Source organism: Solea solea, chromosome 18 (genome assembly GCF_958295425.1).
Source record: "Solea solea chromosome 18, fSolSol10.1, whole genome shotgun sequence".
Lineage (NCBI taxonomy): Eukaryota > Metazoa > Chordata > Actinopteri > Pleuronectiformes > Soleidae > Solea > Solea solea.
Window position 1 is genome coordinate 1,073,701 of NC_081151.1, and position 14,771 is coordinate 1,088,471.

A 14,771-nucleotide genomic window follows, 5' to 3' on the forward strand; every position below is an offset into this window, starting at 1 on the left:
TGAATGTGAATTACTTCAGTGTTCTATTTTTGTCAAACTAGTTTTCCACTTGAAAGAGGATCCTGCCAGACATTTAATTTGCACAGACGAGGGCCACGGTCTTTGAGCAATGTGTGAATATGAAACTATACCAAAAGCTTGTTGTAACTGATGCATATTCAACTCTAAATTGTCTTATTAACGCGGAAAACAATTTAACTGTCATCCTCATTGGCTCATTTTGAAAATATATAGGCAGTTACCTTTTCTTCCAGCGTCACTGCTGCTACATGTGGGAATACTTCACATTAAATGTTCACAATGTTGCATCACAGTCTAACCACCTTATTCCCACAAGTCGACTTGTGCCATTTATGTATATTACTTGCCTATCTTTAGCTGCAATGAAAACAAGGAGTTGTCCAAGCCATGATATGCGACGCCACTAATGTCTCATAGAGATCCTACCTTACTGTCTGCTTGCATTACGACACCAGAGTCAGTGGGAGGTGACTGGGTGTGTGGAAGCTGAGGACCCAACCTTCACAACCATAGACCGTACATTAGTAGATGTAGTCTTGAAACAGTGTCAGTGTTTCACAGACGTCCTCTCAAACGATACCAGCTGTCAATCCCACTCATATATGCTCTCTCTTACTGTTTACGTTCCTCTAAATGAGAACACAATTTACAAAAAACAACATCATATTCTATTGAAGAACACCTGAAACTAGAGATTTAGATCATTAACTCATCAGGAAAAAAGTTTTCTGACATCAATAATAATAATCCATTAATAATAAATCAATTAAAGAAGAGTTCTTCATGGTGTCGTCTCCTGGTGGCTATTCATAAATTGATACTTACTCCTTCATCTCCCCCTGCAAACTATAGCATTATGTCCACTTTTTAATACATATGACCAATGGTTTAAGTTTAGAATTCCACTATATATTTCAGTTACTGCTCAGTATTTGTGTTATTTCCACCGTTTTAGACTAGATACCCTAAGCTTTAAATTAGCAGCCATTACTGATGGAAAACTTTTTTTTAATTACATATCCCCTTGTTTTTCCAACCATATCAAAGATCCCGGGGATGTTGCCTTTTTCTAATTTGCTCCTGACTCAATAATTACTACCATTATTTTTTAATGTATAGTCATTATGTTGTAAAATACAGGGCGTAATTGACTTAAAAGCCATTGGTGAGTGTGTGTGTGTGTGTGTGTGTGTGTCTGTCAGAGCACACAATTGGCAGGTTTGTCAATAGTCAGAGCTCAGCATCGACTCCAGCATCAAAGAGGCTGATTACAAATGTCCCTTTAATTTATTTATTCGCACCTAATTTTTCTCTCTCCTCTTTCATTTCTGATTCAAAATATAAGTGAACAAAGAAAACACAAACTCAATCTGGCCCATCTTCATTAGACAGGTTTTACAGCCTATGCAGGAAGACTGGAAACATTTAGACTGTCTTTCTCTTCCTGTCAGGATGCTATCTTTGTAATTGTGCAGCAGTTAATTGAGTCTAATGTAATAACACACACAGCAGAACATCTCTCTGTCTCTTTCTCTCTCTATATAAATATATATATATATATATATATATATATATATATATTCATGTATATATGATGAATCAATAATCTGTTTTTAAATGAGAATCGATTTTGAAATCCAAAGACGTTAAAGCTGCATTGATTGACTTTTAGTAACTTTTTATGTTGTTTGGTCTCTGTTATGTGATACTATCTGACCCGACTGAGGGTGCATTTGTGTGTATACAGCAGCAGTGCAGGGGGCAGGTGTGCGGCCAGTCATCTCAGTTTAGCGCGAGGTTCCTGTTGCCTCCGTTTGTCTTGAACTAAACTAAACACTGCCTGTGTGCAGCACACGGAGCGACACGTGATATACATCTACTTAGAAACACAAAGACACTTGTGTGAACCTGATAGCAAACACTGTTTCAGCTCATGTTTATACACTACAGTAAATCCAACTGCCACCGCTCACTTTTAAATTTTATTGATACACTGAATGGACAAAAGTATTTGGACACACCTGTTCAGTATTGAATTCAGGTGTTTCAGGCCTCTTCTCTCCAATGAAGGGCAATCTTAACGCTTCAGAATGCTATGTTTTCAACTTTGTGGCAACAGTTGACAGTTGAAGAGGAAGACCCTTCACTTTTGTCCCAGTGCACAAAGCAAGGACTATAAAGACATGGTTTGATGAGACACATTTGTCACTGACTATGGTTAGTGGTCACAGTGTCTGAGGTGTTTGCAGGGATGTTTACTTAACCATGTAATAATCAACTTAAGTGCTCAATTAAAAAAAGGGAAAACACAATAGAGAATATAAGAAGTGAGAGAGCAGAGGGACAGGTGGACAGATGGAGACAGGGAGACTGTAGCGTGTGGGCAGTGCGTCACACAGGGATACGTGTATTCAGATTGAATAATTTACACTGATCCCCACATGAGTACACTCTTTTATTATTTACAGAGAGAGAGAGAGAATGATACCAAATTTAATGGATCACAAAAAATAAAGTTATGGCAAGTAAGGGAGAGTTTCTTGTGTACAGTTGTGTCATAGCAATAACAATATAGTCCTTAAAATGAACGGGGGTGTGGTGTGTGTGGTCGAGGTCAACTTCTGTTTGTCCAACACTTCACGTCCCCAAAGCAGACGTTACCTGTGCCATGACTTTCAATCAAATGCCATTTATTTGCCAGTGTCATATACCCTCCTCCTCCTCACAGCACAGTACACAGCAGCTCCCTTCCTTGTCTTAGGGTGTGCTCAACTGAACAGCTGCTGTACAAATAAAAAAAACAAAAGTCTTATTGTATGTAGCATTTCCTCTGGACTTGCAATCAAACACAATCAAAGGCAAGAGCAACAAAGAGAGGCTGTGTTTTTAAAAAAGAAACAATGGCTCAGAAAAGCATATTTGCCTGTTTTGTTTTACACAAATCCATGAGAAAGTGTGACCTGTCATGTTGTTGGTGAAGGAGTCGAAAAACTATTTTGAAAGATAATGCAAAAAAGATAATAAAAAATCCTGCTACAGGCTTAACCTGGTTCTTGAGGTATAATGACATGTGATTGGGTCGAGTGTCTTTATTTTCTGCTCATCAATCAGTTTTACTGCACACTCATGGTTCATATTCAAAATAATAGAAAAAAGGACATCCACAGATGGAGAAAGCTGCTAAACTGAGAAAAACCAAACTGGATGACGTGGAGAGGTTGGTTTGAAATGGATCCCCTGGTGTCATGGTTATGCATCATGTATGTCACCATTTTCTGCTCACGTCTGTTTGTCAGTGTTTGCATCGGCTCCCATTTTGTTGTGCATGAAGGTAGAATTTTATATATGATGTAAAAAGTGTGAATCCAAAATGTGTACATGATGGATATAGTATGAACACAGTAAACAATTCAATTACACTCACTGATACATCGTTACAGCACAGTTGTGGACATTTGACGTTGTTTCATTCCTGACTTTGCAGCAGCAAACTCCGCACACAGGAAGTTAATTCCACGTACGTTAAGTAGCTTTGTGCCAATGAAGGATGGATGTTACGTTTGTCTGCTACTTCACCAGAGTAAGTAGGTTAGAGAGAGATACTGCAGTTGTGTGTACTTGTAGTAGTACACATTAGTACGTTAACATACTTAAATGAAAGTAACTGCTCCAGAGTCACAACCATGCTATGAGCTGTTAATGCTGTGTCGTAGCAGGGAGGAGCTCTCCATGGTGCTGAATGTACGGCTCATGTCACGCACAGGGATGTCAGGAGGCAGAAGTCTATGTTTCTGTTGGATTTTCCTCTGCACAAGAACACTGTGTTCTCTGTCAGTGCGAGAAAACCCCCGTCACTGAGATTCATAATCAGTATGAATGTGGACTGACCCACAAGAGTCTCTCAAGACGTGGGTAATTGCATTACAGCGGACCACATGTGAGGCAGAGGTTTGGACACAAACACATTCTCTGTGTCTGAGTCACAAGCACAATTCCTGCTATTTATAAGCAGAAGCAGCTCATTCCCATTTGTCATCCAATCACAGCCTGACAGGCCAGTCTAAGGCCAATCACTCACACACTGTCAGATATTTAAAATGCACACACACACACACACACACTCTCGTGTATGAAAGGTTATATAAGTGAAATCTTACATTTACACAAGGAAACAAAAACAACATTTGCACAGCAGTATTTCCCCCACACCCTCGGCACTGCATAGCAACAATGCAGGGACAGGAAGGAAGGTACGGGAGCCCTGGAGGTGTAGAAAGGGAGCAGTAAAGCTGCTGCATAGTGAACAATAAAAGAAAAACTTGACATTATAACCAAATGATGGATAAAATAAAATGTGTATTTTAACTCTAGGTCTAAGCATGAAAGACTTTATTCAATTCAGAATAAATTAAATTTAAATAAATGAATGAAATGCATCCTGGGAATTTGTTTGAATGAGAAAAGACTTGTGTGTGACGTAAACATCGACTGAAGCTTCTGCTGCAGTTCACAGGTCAAAAAGAAGGTGACAGGTAGACTGTTGCATTCTTCAGCTCAACATATGGAACTAACGTGCACATGTGATGTTACAGAGTCTGACATGATGCACTTGTTAAAAGTTGTTATCAAGCAGTTAACATTCTATATCCACATGTCAAAGAAGGGTGGAGGCATTCTTCTGTGCACGAGCTGTAACTTAACAAACATCTATGATACATTACTGACAGGAGCGTAAACAGAACACTAATGACCACAGATCCAGTTTGATCTGTCTTTGAAATCACTGTCTAATATTAAGCCATGCACCCCAGCTGCACTAAGATTAGTCATAGTTCCACTGTTTTTATTAATGCTGTAAAACGACATGACCAAACATACAGATATGAATGATTCCACACTGTTCTCTTGTGAGATCAACAGACAACATGGTTTATTCTGATTAAATGTTTGATGCATGCGTCATAATTTAAGAACTTACTTAGGAAAATATAAACATGCCTAACTTCTGTCCTCTGAGCCTCACACTTTTACGTGACAATCTACCAAAAGTGTGCCTTGGTGCAAACATGCCTTCGGTATCTAGAGCTGGTCTCACTGCAGCCATTATCTTGGCCTTCACACAGTTATGTTTGGGCTGAGAGAATCTTGTTAGAATAAGTGTTAGAAATAAAGACGACACCTGTAGTCTCTCCTCATTATTTGCCGAGTAAGCAGAATATAACGCGGCATCATCAACAAACCGCCCACAACATCAGCTTTGCTTGCCGACCAGATGAGAAACTGTAAACAGAATGTGAGAAAATGTTCACACTAATATGTCAAAATATGTCAGTCAACACACACACACACACACACACACACACATTCAACAAAGTTGTAGCACAGTTGCTACACTGCAAAAAGCAAAAGAGATAAGTCTGAGCCAAAGGCTGACGACAGCATTTGAAGAAAAGTCACGCTCTGGAGTCAACAGTTCAGTTAAGAGAATAAAAACGGCCTCTGAACATTTATACTGTGTGTTTAAAGTTAAAGTTAGAACCAATGTTGCATTGCATGTGTACGGATTGTGTTATTGACCGTGTTGTGTTCTTTTGCACTGATTGACTCCATGAGTCTTCAGCTCAGATGACACTATGGGCTGTACACACACACACACACACACACACACACACACACACACACACACATACACACACAGTGTGGGCAGCACATTTCCTGTTAAGGGAGTTGGCAACATATTTCTCCAGTGATTACAGTCATACATCCATATTTGGACAACCACAGTGCACTTCCTGTCTGTCAGTGTTCCACATACATCAGCAGTTAACAAAGTCATCATGGGACAGGTGGATGAAGATAGAACGAGAGAGACAATGATGAGGAATCAGGGATGAAGTGCAGCATGAACCCACCCGACCTCATTTGTGTTATGTTTGTCCTTCGGTGCCTTTGCTTCTGTGTTTGTCAATCACATCCCTTTCTACAGGACGTGCAGCCATTCAGTGATGAATCATGAAGAGAAAAAGCAGAATCTGTGTTGGCAGCTGTCGGTATTCTAATGTTTGGCCTTGGAAATAAAACTAATTTAAATATCAAGATTGCCAGTTGTGTGCATACTTGTGTTTAGTTTTATCTTTTTTTTCAAGCACTTTTTTTTATGTGGTGCTTTAATGCTTGACGGTGACACTGGGTCACTGCAGGTAGATATTTGAGGTGAGCAGACAAGTGTCTGTCATGGCTAACGACAGCGGTGATGATGGCGTTATTTGGTGTAGGCTTGGCAAAGTGAATGAGAAGCTTGTCCTCTGACACCTCTACATACATGAGTCAGCCGTCATTCCTTCAGGTAATAACAGTGTAGAAGCTATGACTGGCTACAGTGAGTGTTTTCATTTGCCTTCATTTTGAATCTCCTTGAACAACCTCGTTCACAAACATAACTGGCTGGATTAATGGCTCTCCTTGATTCTTCTGGCGTTTTATTTAAGTTTCCAGGAGGCTGTGAGTGATCGTGCAGCATAATGCAGCTGGACCTCTGGATATGACTCCAGCTCCAGTGTTATCTGCATATTTCTCACATTTGCAGAGTGATGGCTTTTAAAGCATTATGGGGCACTGTCGCTCACCTCTCACAATAACTGTAAATAACTCAGAAACAGTATGCTCGCACATTTCGCAGTATAAGATATTAAACGCAGACACAACACACTCTTTCTCTTATGAAATAATCCAGGCTGAACTGCGGTATCCACCTTTAGCAGGAGCAAGAACGAGATGAGAAAGATTTTATGGAGCGAAGGCGTCAAAGTGAACAGCACAACGAGGCAGAGAATGCGAGGACAGAACAAGTTAAGAGAGTGAAACCACTCGCTGGGAGACAATTAAAGAACAGTGGGAAGAAGAGGAGGAAAAATCAGGGGAGAGAGAGGGAGAGAAAAAAAGAAAACACTAGGAGAAAGAGCCAAACATGCTGCTCGAGACACATTTAGCTTGAGGGAAGGGAGAACAGCATCTGCAAGCTGTCGGAGTGAACACATTGGGTTTTAAAGAGAAAGGGGAGCAGCTACGGCAACATCAATGTGGAAAATCTGACGTGCTCTAATCAAACAGTGCAGGAGGGAATCATGAGCCAGTAACGTCACACGCACAATATCATACTGGCGGCGCAATCTAAGCAGGCTAGTCATTATATATATATATATATATATATATATATATACACACTGTATATTCACATGAGATATTTACGACAAACCTTATACATTTTTAACAGTGTAAGCAAAGTATGACGACATTTACGGAATTCATGGGTGTGATTCCCAGGCACAGTGGCACTGAATTACATCAAGAATCAGAGGTGGAAAGTATGACTTTTATTTTTACCAAAGGTGTTTTTTGTGGGTTTTTAATATTTAAAAATGTTGACTTCTGGTCCTATGACATTCACTGTGTAAAACAAAGAGTTGCTGTCGCAGTTCAGACCCATTCTAAACCCATTCTTGTTCATTTCCCTCTGATTAGAACATAAACTCATGCATTCCGTGTCATTCTGAGCTCATAAGCCTGTTTAAATATTGAAATATTCAGCCTCCAAGGCAAGTGTTGGAGGCTAAATATTCAAATCCCTGTCATGATTTTGTACATATGTACATCTTTACATCTCCGCTCACTCGCTTATTATTTTTATACATTCTTAATCCCAACATGAGGAGCCACTTAGGTGTGTTGGTGGAAGGTGAGGCAGGTCTATATCTGGTAGTAACAGTACTTTTCCTCTACTTTAATGCCATACAATGGCAAAATACTGTCTTAGTATTTCAGTTTTTGTCCCACATAACCACGGGAGTCTAGCATTTGCTATACTGTAGTCCCTTCAGAGGATATACAGTAAATATGAATGCAGCCTGTTTGCAGTGTAACACACACACACACACACACACACACACACACACACACATCTATATAGTAAATGTCATACATCACACAGACATTGTTGCACACACAGGCTCACAGTGCTGATATATGACAACAATAGAGTGTGAAGTGTGTGAAAACACAGCGGGGAGAGTGACAATGCTGACAGAGGCAGAGGAGGATGAGGAAGTTTTAGTACTGCGAGAAGATCAACTTTATAACGTCATGGAAGTGAAGAGTTCAACATGTAATCTCAGTCTAAACACAAAAGTTGACGATACTCGCTATTAACTAACTATTTGAGTTTACTATCAGTTTGAAAATCCTCTAGTGTGGGGCATGCTTTAGTTTGTATTTGTGATTTAAATCTATAAAACTATGTCAAAAGCAATACAACACAACTGGATGTGCTGCAATGTGCTAGGGCTTGAAACCTTTTACCTGATATTGTGTGGAGTTTTTTTTCAATCAACATTTTCTGATACCCTTTAAACTTTTTCCTTTTTTTAAAAAAAACAAAAAGTGTCATCACAAGCATAAAAAGCACAGTGTGGAACCAGCCTCTGCCTGTGTCCCTAAACCACACTGTCTCTGTTTGTCTTCCCTCAGCGGTTTCCACCCGGCTGTCGCTTTTCAATAAAAAACTGAACAAGTATAGCTGCGCTCGCATCCTGTTTCACACACTCCATTTCCTGCTGCTGCCTATGGTGAAAGACCAACAGCGTAACATGGAGAATAGCTGAGGAATTTAAAGAGCAAAGTAGAACAAAGTAGAACTGTGTGCATACGGTGATTCAGGCAGGAGCTCACTTCCTACACTGCAGAGAAAAGAAATAATACATGGAGGAGAGACGAGGAGAGGAGAGAAGAGGAGAGAAGAGGAGAGGAGGGGAGGGAAGAGGAGAGGAGAGGAGAGGAGAGGATTCTCGGTGCAGGAATAATACAACTCCAAATGAGCAGGAATTCTATCTAATGTGGGAGAAATCGCATCAATCGCATCAATCGCAGGATCATTTTGTACATTCACTTGCGTCACAAGCGACTCTAATTCCAGAAGTCGATGCATTTTGGCCGGAAGAGAAGACGGAAGTTACAGACATTTATAGAATTTATGAATTAACATGGAATGTCACCACACACACACCATTTAAACACGATCGCTGTGCTAACCGGGGCTACTATGCTACTTTTCCCTGACACTTTGTCTTTGTTGTTTCTGTCGCAGTAAGAGAAACAAGTCGTATCGTAAAACTCCGGCTGACTGCGCACAGAAATAATAATCATTTTGTTTTGTGGACATTCAAGAACGTCATCATTCCCAGCTTTGGTTAATACTGATGAACATTTTTCAACATTTTAGTACTCGATTCATGAAGAATGTGTGTATCTGTGTGTGTATGCAGACACACACACTCAAAGCTTGACAACCACACACTGTAAATTGCATTTGTATTTGCAAATACAAATAGTGGATGTGTTTATATTGGGCATCTCTTTCTGTGCCTCCCTGCTGCTGCTGCTGCTGCTGCTGCTGCTGCTGCTGCTGCTGCTCATCGGGGGGAAACAAAGAAATAATGTAAAATACCACTGTGAAGTGTTCAGCATGACTAACAACTGAGTGAGAGCAAGAGGGAGGGAGAGAGAGAGAGCTTTAAGGATGACTAAGTAACTACCTTAGGCTGTATGTCTTGTGTATTTGCATTTCCTCTCATGTATGAATTATCCCCTTCCCTTTGCTTTCCTTGTCTCTTTTATCTCTCCTCTCCTCTCCTCTCCTCTCCTCTCCTCTCCTCTCCTCTCCTCTCCTCTCCTCCCCTCCTCAAACATATTGTCCCATGAGTGCCAGAAGCAAAGCAGTTAAGCATGGTGACCCGGGCCTGACTGGCCGCCCTCGGCAGGTCCCCCCTGGGATCCAGATGCAGAGTCTTTTTAACTCTGTTGGATAGAGAGTTCACACAATGTCAAACACACACACACACACACAGAGGTAATGAGGAGGTTATGGAGTCAATAAGCAGATGAGGATTGTGGTGACAAGGAGGACAATGATAGGACAATTACAGGGAGGGGACTGTAACAACAACAACAAGGTAATATATGTAAAATATCTACTACTACAACAACAACAACAACAACAACCTTAAACCGTGTTTAAAGCAGTTATTCTGCAATGCCAGTTCTACATATTGTATGGTTGCAATTGAACACTATGTTTGTCTCTGTGATGGACTCAGTAGAAGAAGATGAGAAAGATGTGTTCATGCACAAGTGACAGGATAAAAATGGAGAAGAAGAAAATTAGGAAAACTATAGAATATAAGGGATGTAAATGGAAAATGAGAAAAGAGCAAGAGAGAAACAATAGGAAATATGCTAAAGAGAAGATAAGGAGATAGGAAAATGTGGATGTTCACTCTCCCATTCTTCTACCATCCATCCTGAGGTGTGTAGATGAAAGGGTTAGATTTCACTTTAAAGTCTGTTGCTGTGCAGATTAAATGTTTCAGAGCCCCGGGTTATGGGTTCAATTCCCCTGACAGTGCACAGGCCTCTGAGTGAACTGTACAGCACTGACATGTGCTGTACTTTGTTCATTAAAATGATAAAACAAACACGGGCTGCTGTCTGATGGCTCATCACTCTTCCTGTCTGACTGAATCTCACGCTGTCTCGCTCTCTCCCCGAGGCAAAGAAAAAAAAAGCATAACAATGAAACTAACAAATCTACTTCACCTGCTTTTCTCTCCTCTCTCAGTCATCAGGTGACAAACATGGTTGTCACCTGATGACTGAGAGAGGAGAGAAAAGCAGGTGAAGCTAAAAACACAAATGATAAATACTGAACATCAGAGCAGGATACAGTAAATACATGGTTACATATCTTAAAATGTTTGGTAAAATCAAAATTAAACAAATTCTGAACTGTAACGATGCAAATAAAGAATCAATATGAGTAAATATTTACTGTATACACTAGATTACTACAACTACTACTAATGATAATAATGATCATATATATTATTCAAAATCTCCATCACAAATTCATTTATAATACCAGTAAATCTACTCTTCTGATTTTCAACTAAATGAAACCTGATGATGCGTTCAGGGCATAAACGAAAAAAGAATGGCATTAATGACTGCTTTTACAGATATGTTCGATTTTAACGATTTATTTGTTCTATGGAGCAAAGAAACCAAAACATTTACACATTTTACTTTAAGAAGCTGAAAAATCTGTAAACTTCAGTATATTCTGTGTTAATAAATGTAAAGTGTTCTATGATTCATAACACACAGTCTAATGTTTCAGTATGCCAGAGGAGGGCCCTGCAGAATAAGTTAAGGAACCATGAAAACTGATAAAACATGCAACCAAGGTCACATCCAACATGTCTGCTGAGCTCATTTATCAGAAAATAAACTGAGAACGAAAGAACAGCCTGATAATCTGCACTAAATGCTATAAATAAAGATTTGAAGTCCATAATATGCGTCAACAATGTACAATATTTTGCTGAAAATTCTGAGCTCCCGGATCATTGTGGTTCTCGGCGACTCACTGCCCTGCATGTTTTAGATGCTGCCCCTGCTCCAACACACCTGGTGCAGATGAATGATCAGGCTTTTAGAGTGAGCTGACCTTGGATCAGGTGTGATGAAGCAGGGAAACATCTAAAACATCTAAAACATCTAAAATATCCCAGAGGACCACGATCGAGAAACACGACTCTACTGAGTGAAAACACACCATCTCTCTACAAGGGGAATTTTGAGGGCGAGGATTGTCTAACTATAGTTATGAAACTTTTTATACATTCTGTGTTTGGCATTTGTTCTGGTCAGAGCAGTTACAACTGTATGGATCTCTCTCTCACACACACACACACACACACACTCCATATTTGTCTAATTTATCTCACTGATAGATACCTTCCACCTTCCACTTCCCTCTTTCCTTCCTCGCCACCCTTTCTCCCTCTTTTCTCTCCTCCTGCTTCTTTCTAGCTGAGTTCAGCAGTCAGCCACGTCCCGCAGGGACTCACCAAGGATGGAAGTGTTGATCTAACAGCAGCTGAGGAGAGGGAAGGGGAGCACAGGGCGGGGAACAGGGGAAAAGAGAGGGCACGGGGGGAGGAAGGGAATCAGCAGCAGCGTCTCAGGAGGTAAAGAGGTCAGATGTGGGTCTCTGACAGAGAAAGCCAATCTGAAGGTGACAAGCTCACAGCTGAAATACAGACCTGATGTGAGAATGAAACTGAATTTAATACTGCACTGTTACCTTGTTCTTGTTTCCCACTGTACATTTGTACTTACATAGGTAATACAAGCTAGTGTTGCCCTAGTAACTCTAACACTACCCACTCACTAATCAGTTAACTCGAGATGTAGCCTCAGGTACGGAGCTCCATTTCCACTAAAAGGCCAAACACAGCTGACCTGGCTTCTCGGCGTCTGATCCGAGGTTTCTTTCACCTCGACTTAATGTGATGTCACGTATCAGGTAAACTGTGTGGAAAGCTGTGGAAAATAACTCTTCTGACACTGTCGTCCCACAGGAGAGTGTCTCGCTAACCACATTTGAATGATCAAAGAAGAAGAAGAAGAGAGCTCAGTGTTTAAAGTTAAGTTTCAATTCATGTAAAACTCAGCAGCATTCTCTCTCTCTCTGAAATGCTCAGGCCGAGCACACACACACACACACACACACACGGGCGTAAGCAGACTGCATTGACTTCTGCTCCCATACAGAAACACAGTGCTGGTCCTCTAACAGCTGTACCTGCAGTGTCACAGCAAGAGTTTTTATATCATCACAGCATCTGAGGAGGAGGAGTTATGCTAATAATGGCACTGATGCGTCATCAAGGCTCATTTTTGGACACGCCCACAAACACATGCTTGAATAGGACACTGGAGAGAAAGTGTTTTCAGTCTTTAGTCCACAGTTCTAAGCCTATTTCCTGACACACTGTATATAATGTGCTTTATACAAACTGGATGCAGAGAGAAACTGTTTCCGTGAGTGTCCAGTGCCACGAATAAACAAATCACCTTCTGGTTGTCGCATCGGATTTAACAGACTTTGGTGTCTTTTCAGCAAAAAAAGAGATACTTACCTTCAGCGATGTAAACGTGGATAACACTGTGCTTCACGAATCACATGTTACCGCATCCATAACATCATGGATAAGGGTGCAGATGCTGAATCTTCTGTTTTCACACGCTGTAGAGCAGGAAATAAAGAAGAAAAAAGGACAACAAACGTTTAGCAAAAGATGGAAATGAAAATACCTGCTTAGAGTTGAACTGAAAACACAAAGAAGCACCCAGCTGTTAAGCATGATGATAAGATGAACACCTCTTGTCCCCGCCCACCCCTGCACTGCCGCTGTATACACACAAATGCTCCCTCAGTCAGGTTTGTCAATAGTAAAAAAAAAATAAAATAAAAAAAGTAAAATGCTCACTCAGTCATAGTATTGCTGTTTTTAGATGAAGATGCGGCATAAATATAATGTGACGTGGTTTCTGTTGACAAAATCACCAACAGTTATGCACCAGAGCTCTAAAGTGTTTTAATATGATTAATCAGTATTTGTCCAACAGCACAGAGAAGGTTGCACAGGTTTCTCCTGACTGCAAAGCTGCGAGCAACCCCCCAAAGCCACAGGAAATGTACCCGAGTATCAATGACTTGAACAACCCTGACCATTGATCCACAGATATCCCTCTGCCTTCCTCCCCCTCCCTGCAGCCCTCTGCCCTTCTTTTACCCCTCACTCATCTTCATCCTCCCATGCTTTCTTTTCGTTTTATCCGATTTTACCATTCTCCTCTCTCACCCATCCATGTTTCACTTCTCCCCTCGACCCATCCCTCCTTCCCTCTCGCTTTTCAGCTCTCCTCCTTCAAAGCATAGAGGGCACCGGTGAAACAAAGGCTGCTTCTGTATGAGCTGAGCCAGCAGGATGGAGGGAGGCAGTGGAGGGAAGGGGGACGGATCAAAACCAGGCAAGGAGGAAAAGAATGAGGGCAAAGAGAAAGGTGGAAGGGAGTGTGAGCGGGACATGGCAAAACAGAAAATGAAGAGAGGGCATGGGGGTGGCTGTGGTGTCGAGAAATACAATGGGGATGAATGTGAAAAAGGAGAGAGGCGGAAGGAGATAAAGATAGATGTGAGATGGGACACAAAGATGGCAGAGTTGAGATTGCTCTCGCATCAATAGTGAGGTAGTGTCCGGTATCAGCAGGATCTTACACACATAAAGCCTTATCACAGTCAGGCTATAATTAAATCTCCATTTTTATCCCAAACGGAAAATCTAACTTTCCAAAATCTGCCATTTGTTTGTTTACACACAGGTTATTAATCTGGTGATGGACACACATGCACGACATTAGTGTGATAGCACGACACAGGTGTTGAAAACCTTGGACAAACAAACTGGACTCAGTGACTGATGTGATATGAAGTGAATGATGAAGGTGGTGATCTGTTCATTTGTCACTCTCTCTTTGACCTTGGGGAAGCAGAAAAGCCTCAGAGTGATGCAGAGGTAAAAAAATGCCACTTTATCAGCTCCGCTGTCAAGAGAAGCACAAGTTATTGACTGACTGGTGTTACTATGCGGGACTACACCCTTAAAGCAAGGGCATGAGCTTTAAATCCACAGGCACCTGAAAAGAAGATTGACTTTTCTTAGTAGTGTATACAGTGTCAAGTAAAACTATGTGAACCCTTGGGAATGTTCTATTGTTTGATATGAATGTATCACACAATGTAACACACAGAGAACTCATATCTTTGTGTTTATTTTACTGCTTTAGATTAG

At 40.9% G+C, this 14,771-nt stretch overlaps 1 protein-coding gene across 1 annotated transcript in view; it reads right to left on the reverse strand.

Annotated features, from left to right (window-relative positions):
- lrfn5a (leucine rich repeat and fibronectin type III domain containing 5a) overlaps window positions 1-14,771 on the reverse strand; it is a 93,974-nt gene that overhangs the window by 36,251 nt on the left and 42,952 nt on the right. The window contains exon 2 of the mRNA XM_058615751.1: window positions 13,056-13,162. The gene's annotated coding sequence lies outside the window, so the exon portion shown is untranslated. The remainder of the gene's footprint in view (window positions 1-13,055; window positions 13,163-14,771) is intronic.